This window comes from Gavialis gangeticus, unplaced genomic scaffold, assembly GCF_001723915.1.
Source record: "Gavialis gangeticus isolate Ggan-Ray unplaced genomic scaffold, GavGan_comp1, whole genome shotgun sequence".
In the NCBI taxonomy this organism is placed as follows: domain Eukaryota; kingdom Metazoa; phylum Chordata; order Crocodylia; family Gavialidae; genus Gavialis; species Gavialis gangeticus.
This window is the reverse complement of record NW_017728964.1, coordinates 12812725-12820668: the sequence shown is the minus strand read 5'-3', so window position 1 is coordinate 12820668 and position 7944 is coordinate 12812725.

Below are 7944 nucleotides of genomic sequence, written 5' to 3'. Positions count from 1 at the left end.
TCCCCCAGCGGGCGGGCGGGCGGGCGTGGAGCCGAGCAGCCCCTTGCTGGGGAAACCCTCCTGCTTTTTGCCTTTAAAGGAGAATCCGGTTTTTTTAAGTTTGCTCCCCACCCTTTCCTATATTTGTACAACCTGCTTTTGGGGGCTGAGAACCACTGTGCTAAGGGGCCGCGGGGCTGGAGCAGCTCTGGAGAGCCCGTGACCTCTGTGGGATTCGAACCAGTGAACTGGAGAGGAGGGGGCCAGCAGGTGTCTTTCCCTAGCCGGCTTTAGCCTCGGGATAGCAGGAAGCCTTGCCGCCTTCCTGGTCCCCCCACGGCCTACATCACCTCCCGGGCCCTGAGGCCGAGGAATCAAAGGCCCAATGGACTCTCCATCCATGGAGGGGTTCAAGAAGGAGGCGGCCGCTGGTGGAGGATGATCTAGGCCTAGCCATGTCTAGGTCCTGCTGTGGGGATTCCCCAGGTTTTGGGCTTTGCAGGCCTAATGAACCAACATCATCTGATTATTTTTTACCTAGTTCGTTGTGGTTTTGTTATACATAATACACGTTATAGAAATCTGAATAATATGATTATAATTAAATCTTCTAGTGTATTTGGGTGTAACCAGCCCCTCCTGCCACGTGTCAGGGTGGCTTTAAGTCTTCCTGGGAGGCACTGGGGGTTGGTTACACCCAAATACACTAGAAGATTTAATCATAAACTAGTGGCGTAGGTCTGTATTATTCAGATAGAGATCAGAGCAAAAAAAATAAATAAATGAATTGGATTGTGTGTTGGTTTTCTATATCATGTATTATATATAACAAACCCACAACAAACGAGGCAAAAAATCAGATGATGTTGGTTCATTAGGCCTGCAATCATTAGAATTAAATGGACATCTCTTGTTCGGATCTATAAAACAAATTCTAGCCTGGTGGAGCGTCTTGACGGTGCTTCCAGCTGAAAGTTATTTCCACACCTGCATTAATGCTTTTAGCAAGAGTTAAAAATGGTCTGTAGGGCTGTGAAATAGGAGCTACATTACCAGGAGCAGGGATCAGACAACGGAAGTGCGGAAGAAAGGCTAGTTTGTCCAGTTGGACATCAAGACCTTTTAAATGGACAGAGGGTCCTTAACGCTTGTGGAATGAAGAGTTGAGAAGGACTCCAGTAGATGATAGCAAGCCACTAAATCAAGTGACTCCTACAGTGCTGCCTGACTAGAAATGCTGCTGTCACTGCCAGGCAGGTGGTTTTAAACTTTGGGTAGGGGAGGAATCAAAGCAGGGTACAACTATCCCCCCCGATCCACCCCTGGAGACAGCCCCACCTCCCTGGTTTCTTTACCCATCCCAGAAAGAGCTGGGCAGGGCTGCCCTCAATGACATGGCTCCACCTGCCTTGTTCCTTAAATCTGTCTTCTCGTTACTGCCTCTTTTGTTAACTGCCCCCAAACTTTTAAGCAGTCTTATAGCTGTGATGATCCTGGAGCTGTGGCAGTTACTGGAGGAGGATGTCTTTTATTGGACCAACTCTTGAGTTGAGAGAGACATCAGATAAGATATCTCTGCTTCTTAGCCCTGTGTGTAAGCATTTTATGCCCCAAAGCTTATCTAGCATCTCTCCCAACTATAGCATCAATCTGAAAAAAAGATAAGGATGAACAGATCTTGCATCTCCCCACGCTTTAATATAGATTTTGGCTTGTCGGGGCTGTAAACATCATAAATGCCAAGTTAAACCTGCCCTGTGGTGTCTTGTGCCCTTCAGAGCACAATGACACGTGGCTACATTCAAACCTCTGAAAACCAGGAGATGCTGAGATCCATTCCACGTCACCCCCACAACACAAACTGAGCCTCGACCCCTCGAGCTGTGGGGGCCAGAAACCAGGTGCAGGGACGCAAACACCTCCGAGAACCCGGAGAAGTTTCCATTGTTTGCGCGACCTTCCATAATTTGCATTTCAGCCTAGATCTGCAGGGCCAGATTAACCCTTTAGCGGGCCCTACACAAACAAACTTGTGGGCCCTTATTTTACATGTTATAATTATGGAGTGAAAAAAAGTAAGCACAACTGGGCCCCTTCTTCATTTAGGGCCCCAGGCATGTGCCTAGTTTGCCTATGTGTTAATACAGCCCTGTTGATTTGTATGCATGACAATGGCCATTGTTGGCTCCTGAATGGGGGAGAGACTGACTGGCTGGAGCAGGTGGACAGTCGCGTTACAGTGAACGAGCTGTGCGGTACCAAGTTCAGTAGCTGCTTCTTCTCAAGGAGGCCGCCTGCGCTCGAATGTCCTGAGTCTCTGGGGTTGGGGAGGCAGGTAAGTAAAAGTGATGAGTCTCTTTGGGATGGGGAGAAGAGGGTTGAGGTTGGCCGGAGGGAGCAGCCCAGGGCTGCAGTCGTTAAAGGACAGGGCTTTTGGAAGTGGGAAGCAGACATGTTTCAACTTTGGGACTGATTCTGCAGAGCAGGAGCAGGATTCACGTGCAGGCTAGGTGTAGGGAGCTCCTGTTTGCTAGGCCTGACCTAAACCCAAGTTCTGCCTTAGCAAAAATCCCTTCTACTGTCTTCATAGGCTCTTAGGCACCTGTAAGGAGAGGGTGTATGCGTGTTATTTATTAGCACATTGGGAAATAACTATGGGGGCAGAGTTAAGGCTATGTTGCAGAGGTGAGACACAGGAGACCAGGGGTGGAGCCCAGCCTTTCCCAGAAAGGGTGATGCTGTGATAGCCAGCATTTACAAACACTCCTCTCTCCAGTCACTGCTTGGCCTGCCTCTGTCTGAGCTCTGCAGCCACTCTCACCACTCAGCACATGAATGAACAAAAAGTTGCATTTGTCCAAATGCAGCTGTCAATAAAGTGAATCAAGCCACAAGTGTGAGTAAGGACGCCAGGCTGGCCAGCGCTGAATATATCTGCAACATAAAGCTTCGCAGAAATTGCCACCAGTCAATTCAACAACAACAAAAAAAGTGAGTTTAGATTCTATTGAGCACGTTCAACACATTCACATTTCTCACGTAAATACTTGCACTTTCAGGGATGGGATTTCCTGCCCTTGACCTTTCCAAAGCTATCCCTCTCCCCAGAGCCAGGGAGGATGGTTACCCTTTGCTGTATGCCTTGAAGGCCAGGCAGCAAGCTCCTGTCCTATCAAACCAGGAAGAGAAACAAGTTCTGGAGCTGAACAACCAGGAGACAGTCCTGCTGATGAGGTGTCATGCTGGGAGCCGGCTGGGATTCGGAGGCCTATATCCCATTCTTAGTTCTGCCACTGACCTGCTGTGTGACCTTGGGCAAGTCACTTCACCTCTTCAGGTCTCTTATAACAAGGCACTTTGAGAGAAGAGAGAGGTGATCTGATAAGGAAATCAGTGATTTTGTAGGAATCCTCATCTTGAACTATTCACCTTTATACAGACCCTTCCCTTACCCATATCTGTGGGCTTTCTGTCAGCATGTGTAAGCCAGAGGACCTCAGTTGTGGAGCCAAGTCAGAGCTTGGTATCCAGAAAACCTGGTCAAGATGGTGCTAGAGACCAGCTGGGCAGGGCCCGAGACCCAGGGCTGGAGATGTGCTGTCAGGGTGCTTCTGGAGTGAAGCTGAGCTGTGGGCAGCACCCTGCAGGTGCTGAGAGCGCTGCCCTGCTGAGGCTCCAGGGGGCTGTGTACCCCAGGCCCTCTGTGACCTAGTTTATTTGACAACCCACCCAGGGTTTGAACTTGATTGAGTGACAGATCAGACAGCTGGGCTTCACGCGCCAAGAAGACCCAGACATCATTTCAGCACAGCTTTCCTAGCAGGTGCATTGCACATGCTCGCTGGCGACGCATAGGGGTGCACGTGGGTGCACATACCCATGCACATGCTCACCTCTCCACTTCATCCTGTGAACACGTGGGAAGGCCTGGGATTAGGTGGGCTTGTTCTTTTGTTCTAGGCCAATTTTTCATCTGGCTTTGGCTTTGCAAAATGCTTTTTACTTTGCGCGATCTCACACATGCGCACACATACCCCCGCAGCCTTCCTGTGGGCTGAGAACATAACGGTCCAGTTAACCTCACAGCTGGACCACACCTTGGTGGTGACACCGCCCTACTACAACCATTGTACCCTGTTTTGTTCCTTCTGCTCCAAGCGCCCCGACTTCACGACACAACTTCACAAGAGACAATGACCATTCAGACCCCCCTGGTAACAAAAGGGGAGCTAAATAGTGCTCCAAATTGTGTCCTTCCTTGTTGCAAGCCTCACACTGACTTCACTTGGCCTCTTACCATTTCTCTCCCCATTGAGAGGAGGGGAGAGGGGGAATCTGACTGTAACCCTAGCACCATTCCTGATTCTTCCCGGTCCCGGCATGGCAGTGTGCAATGCAGCGTCAACATGACTTCGCCATATCTCTTCTCAGCCACGTTCCAGAGAAGATCATCCTTGGCAGCAGTACACACCCACAGGGCTTCTCAATTCATTATAGGAGAGAGAAGCTTTCAGGGATGTGCTAGAGTTGGAAGTGTAATAAATGCGGCACCCCCTCCCAAGGGAGTTATCCCTCTGGCTTAGATGTGCAGAATTGATCTGATAAACTCCTGGCTGCTTGGCTTGGGCACCAAGGGCTGGATCCTGCGCCTGAATGCAGACAGACAAGATCCTGCAGCTATTTTCCAAACCCATCAGGCGTCCCTGTTTGAGTGAAACAGCTTCCTCCCCTTCTGCTCCAATAGCAAAACTCAGCTCTCTTCTTCTGTGCCTTTGCCCCAAACTCTCTGGCTCTGGTGCCTTTCAGCAGGCTAGAAGGTCTCTTTTTATTCGCACAAAATGTCCTTAGTATGTAGCTTTTTTAGACATTAGCACATTTGTAGCTTTGCCCGCTTAGCAGAGCTGCCCAAAAGGTGGCCAGGGTCACAACAGTTGCTTTACCCCAGCAGATGTGAAGCAGTCCTCTTAGGGCTATAGCTCGCCTGGAAACGCTGTGCATGCTGCAGCAGCTTGACAGTATGGTATCCTAAAGGTTCAGTGGGCTCTCAGCACTAATCAGGATCTAGCCCTGATGCCTTGTGGCCACTGGGGTTAACAGCAGGACTGCCATAAGGATCAATGACACATTTTATGCTTGCTGTTTTTAAAGAGTTCAGGGCACAAAAAGTGGGCAACACCCTGCTCTGCCCAGTGGTGATCGTTCTCCGTGCCCAAGTCTGCTTGCAGCACACCCTCTCTCCCCCTGCGTCGGCCCTGGGTTGGCATCTGACACGCTGTGGGGTGTGACAGCAGGCAGTCCCCCTCCTTCACGGGATTCACGGCTGGAGCAATGTCCCCACACGAGGGAGACAAGAGCATGATACAGCCCAGGGCCCCAAGCTGCCTTTGCCTTCAGAACGAGACAGCTGAAAATCCCAGCCCTCCACTGCTCAGAGACACCGTCCCTCCTAGGGCTCTGCTATCCAGGCTGCAGGCCAGAGCCCATCACTGGCAAGATCCCATTGCTCCCCTCAGTCATGTGCACATGACCTTGGCCTTCCAGTGCAGCTTTAATCAAGCCACTGGCAGCTCAGGGCTGCAAAAAGGCCTTTTGGGCCAGAGCCCAGTCCCCTGGGTTGACCCAAGATTTGCCCTGTTGAGCCAAAGACTGAAGGTTTACAACGCCCTGCCTCTTCCACCCAACGGGCGTCTCTCTGCACCCACTGCTGCATGTGACTGTCATGGGGAGGTTCAGCATTCAGTGCCTCTGCTTAGGCAGGTTCCTGTGGCAGACCCAGCACCCTGGTATCTGGCCATGACCCTCAAGGCCTGCATCCCTCCTGGCAGGGAAAGCTTGACAAGCAGTGCAGGGCTGATGGGCCTATTTTGATGGCAGGACTCAGATCGCTTTCCTCTGGCCACATCAGCTCTTTTTTTGTGTGTATCACAGCACCATCTGGAAACCTCAGTCATGAGCCGGGGCCCATTATGTGGCTAGGCAGGGGACGCTCACAGCAGGAACCTGTGCCCTGGAGAGAGTGCCAGCACAGCAGAACAAAACGCGACAGTGGCACGTGCACTCAGACTGGTGCTAGATGGTTCTCGCTAGCTGATCAACAGGCTTTCAGGTGAGCAAGCAACATTTCCTGGGGCCCCAGGGCATCTGTACCCTACTGGAGTCCATGCACCCCCTCATCAAGGCAAAAGCACCTGCTTGACAGATAAAGCTGGATCCGGTGATCATAACCCTTTACTTGTGCTGGCTAGATCTACCTGCACATTAGCCAGAGCAGAGAGAAACTCAAATGACTTGCTCCGGGGTCACATTGCCTGAGCCAGAGATGGAAGCGATCTCAGCCCAGTGCCACAACTGCAGGCCCATCCTCCTCTGTGATGCTAAGGGGAGAATTAGCTTGTCAATGAACCAAGCTGACGTGACCCAACGGGAGTGGAGATGCCAAGGAGGAAGGTCCTGTGTGGCCTCCCTCATCTGAACCTGCCCTCACTCCTTAAATGCCTCGACCTGCTGTTTAAAGAAGGGTTCGGCTTGGACCGGAAGTGTTTTGGCCTGACACAAATAGGCACTGGGTGGTCCACAGTGGAGGCACTGATCCTGACACCCCTGCCTGTGGCTCTCAGATGGCCCGTGTCCCTGTGCAGTCAGGTGGCTGCCTACAGAGCCAGCGACGGCAGCAGGGACAGCACTGCCGCAGCTTCCTTCTGCCGCTGGGTCACCTGGATTTCCTCCCAGCACTTCTTTCTTGTCTGCCCAGTGATCCTGTTTGGGATCTTTCACCCTTGCATTGCCTGATTGGAGGGCCCTTTGTCCCTGCTTATTCCCCCATCTATTCAGAGGCCCAGAGATCTCTGCTTCACGCGCTGATTTAGTTTCGATTTAAAAAGAAGGAACACCTATGGGATCCGCTGCCCGGCTGAGCTTGTTGCTTTGGAGAAGACAGCATCTGTACTGTAATCATAACTTGTGCTCACCCAGCCACCATGTCCCACTGATCTGGGCTGCAGGGCAACAAGCCACAAGAAACTCAGGGTCTTCTCTTGGATGAATCGTGGTGCTCTCAGCTCATCAGGTCACAGAAATTCTTCCCTCCCTTTCACTCCTGGACCTCTCTGTCCTGTCCCCTGCGTTGTACACAGATGGCTGGGCTCACACCTGCTACAATAATAGCAAGTCTCCTTGGAAAACACACTGAGCATCCTCTGCCTTTGCTGATGCAACGCAATTGCCCTGCATCCATCCTGGTGTTTTTCTGTGCCCAAGATGCTGCAGCTGAGGCTGGAACGAACTTGCATGTGTTACAGAGGAAGAGGAGAGCGAGTCACTGGAAAGTTGCTCAGTCTGGATACCCCCCTGCTCAGGGAGGGCCCGGGGGTCCATTCCTTGCCTTATGCCGCATCCCTGGCTCTGGGGGTGATACCTCTGGCTTGGTTCCTGCAGCTCCCGGCACAGGGTCACTGCACCCGGTTTCTTGCCCGATGCAACATGCTGGTGATGGACCAGCTGCAGGGAACGTCCTCCAGGGGGCAGCAGCATGCCTCCAAACAGACCCTGGTGAGCAGCTCCAGAAAGCAGGAGATGCACCAAGATGCAAGGGGCACCTGCTCAGGGAGGGGGCAGAAACAGCCCTCCCAGTGCTGGCACCATCATTAGCTTTGATCACGACTTCAGGGCCTGGAAAGAAGGGTCTGTTACCCCACAGCAGAGAAACACCCGCTTCCTTTGAGACCCGCGATCAGTAGAATGGCCTTTGGTGGGGCCTCTGCCACTGCCCGGTTTGTGACTTATGTTACTTTGATTGCTGTGCCTCAGTTTCCTCATCTGTATAACAGAGCTTATGATAGTGTCCTCCCTGCAAGAGATGAAGACAAGGGCTAAGGAGCGTACACACAGGTCACATTCAGCTCTGACTTTCTTTTACATCATCGAGATTAGTGGGGGCAACTTTTTCGTAGCCCTGAACCCTCCCCA